Raw genomic sequence first — 3,167 nt, forward strand, 5'->3', positions numbered from 1 at the left:
CTACAGGTCTGAATCAACTCAACAGCACTTAACAACAACAACAACATGCATGTAAAAGTTGGACAATCAACAAAGAAAACTATTGAAGAATGGATGCATTTGAATTATAATGTTGGAGGAGATCATGGGCTTCTGCAGAAAAACAAACATATCTGTCTTGGAAGAAGTACAACCAGAGTGCTCCTTAGTAGTCAGGATGAGGAGACTTAGTCTCTCATACTTTTGACATGTTGTCAAAAGGGACCAGTCCCTGGAGAAAGTCATCATCATGCTTGATAAAGTATAGGGTCAGTGGTACATTTTCTCATTTCTAGCCTTGGTGTGGCACTGTGGTCAATGCATTGTGAGTTAATGTGCTGGACTGCAATGTCAGGGTGAAATGCAAGGTAGGCAGTTCAAGTTCACCAGTTGCTCCACAGAAACCCTATACAGGGTCACTCTGGATTGAAAGCAACTCTATTGCAATTAATAACAACAACAGTGTCTAGGCCCTTATACCTCACACGACACTCCTAGATGCCAAATCTAAATCTTTCACATGAATCTTCTTGGGATCCAGGTTAACCAGTAGCACACAGAGAAGGGGATTCTGTGTAAGCAAGTTAATACAATATAAAGTCACCAAAAGAAGGAAAAATCAAGAGTCTGCTGCTTATTTTCAAATAATCCAACAACACCCACCCATGTACATTCATAGAGAAAAAGATAAACACGTGTCAAATGTAAAAACAATTTTTAACCAAAATTGAAGATTTTTATGAGTATTTCAACATGTTTCCTATATGTTTTAACATTTCTCCATGTAGTAGAAAAATAATAATGAATTTCACACAAAAAAAAATTAATGAAAATTTTTGCCTAATGTCCTGACCCCTTATAAAAGGTTTGACTCTACTTGACTCTGCCACAAATTTGCTTTTTTTATCTGTCTCATATGGAGAACACTGGTAAATTGGAATCTGGCATTTGAATTATTGGAATGTGCTGTAGAAAATGCTTCTAATTGCTTCTGTCTGTCCTCATAATCATTACTTAAACTCAGTAGCACAGCTCATCTCCTGATCTTTATTTAAAGAATAAGAGCGGTGATGAACTTCCAGAGCCTGTTTAAAAAGCCACTCATCATTCTCTACTCAGATTTGATCTGTGAGTCCTGTGTTAGTCAAGGTTCATTAGAGAGAGAGAACCTATAGAACACACACACACATACCCATAACAAACCCACTGCCATCAAGTCAATTTTGACACATAGTGAAAGCATGTGTGGTTTCCAAAACAAAATCTTTATGGCAACAGAAAGCCTCATCTTTTCCCCATGGAAAGGTTGTTGTGTTTGAATTATCGACCTTGTGGTTGGCATTTTGAGGTCCAGTGTTTATCCTACAGCACTATTAAGACTTCCATACATACAAATACATACACATTGTTCAGAGAAAGACCAAGTAAAAGAGAAAGAGACATAGATTCTAACTAATTGATTCTAAGGATTGTGGAGGTTGGAAAGTTCAAATAGATCAGGTGGTCATTTAGAAACTCTAGAAAGATATCTATTTTATCAATCTTGAGACAAAATTTTTTATCATATCATAAACTTTGTTTTTCATTCTAAAGACCTTCAACATACTGGATGAAGATGACCACATTACCCAATATAATTTATTTTATTTAGCGTCAACTGAGTTAATCGCATCTACAAAATAGTTTCATAGCAATACCTAGACTAGTATTTGACCAAACAACTGGACACATTAAATTAAAATAGCTATCACCAGGTCCTTGTGTGGTGCTGGGGATTAATGTGCTGAACTGCAAAGTCGTTTTGAACCACAAGGTTGGTGGCTCAAGCTCACCAGCTGCCCTTTGGAAACCCTATACTGGGTCCCTATGGGTCAGAACCAACTTGACAGCACTTAACAACATCACCAGGTCCAAGTTACTACGAGGCACATTGTAATAACTAAGGTTCAGGAGAAAATGAGAAATAATTTTCTAAATTCAGTATCTAAGTCTCTCTCTATTTTTCAAGAATGTACTTCTATTTTTTAAAAAACATGCGTCTGTTTTTCATAGTCATAATTTTAAAAAATAAGTCAATTAATTAAAAAAAATAAGATAATTACAGGTATTAGTTTATCTGGTGGTTGTGGGAAGCAGAAAGTCTATAATTAACAAATATATTCTTCTGCAGTACTTCTGGTACATCTTTAGCATTTGAACAGGCACAGCATTTAAGGGTAAGTGTTGAACTGCTAACTGCAAGGTCAGTGGTTCAAATCCATGAGTCACTCCTATGTAGCGTCACTATGAGTAATAACTGACTTGACAGCACTCAACAGCAATATGCACATAACAAAGGGATCCAAAAAGTTAATGGAAAAAATCCATTATATTTAAATTCCATTTGCCCATGAACTTTTTAAAGCCCCTTCATATGTTATAATTATTTGAAGAAGAAAATATCAAGAGTTGACTGATGAGTTTTTATTTCATTACTTTCTATCATACTGGTGTTTAGGAAATAGCTTTTGAAAAAATAAGGGATCATTCAAACATCCTGCTATTTGAAAAGTATAATTATTGACAAGATTTCTTTGGAGGAAAAAGGGCAGTGAAAGGAATGTGGTAATTGATTAGAAAATAATTGTATTCAAGTTTTCAAAATAACTGAAGAACTCTCCCTGTGGCATTTTGGAATGCATAACCTTTTTCTGTTTCTGTTCACTGGAAAACATTTGTTAATCATATGCATTTCAGGTTTTTTTTTTCTATAATATACACATATTGCATGTCCTTTATTTGAGTCCTGATATAATGTTGTAGAATAAGCACTAGACTACTAACTGCAAGTTATGTGCTTCAAACTTACCAGCTGCTTCTTAGAAACCTTATATAGGGTGTATATGGGTAAGAACTGACTCGATGACAACTATGTTCATTAATACCTATTTTTAAATGAAATTGGTTACCTTCTTCAAAGCAATTCTCTAACACCAATTGATTTTCACTGTCTTCAATCATCATGATTAAAATTCTGTGATTTTTAAAAGAAATGACACATACATATTCTAAGGATAACTTACCTAACTTGCTATTATTCTCTTTTTAAAAAATTAACTTATTTGCAAACTCTGAGTACATATGCATTTATTGTTGTTGTTGTTGTTGTT

Source organism: Chrysochloris asiatica, unplaced genomic scaffold (assembly GCF_000296735.1).
Source record: "Chrysochloris asiatica unplaced genomic scaffold, ChrAsi1.0 scaffold00202, whole genome shotgun sequence".
Lineage (NCBI taxonomy): Eukaryota > Metazoa > Chordata > Mammalia > Afrosoricida > Chrysochloridae > Chrysochloris > Chrysochloris asiatica.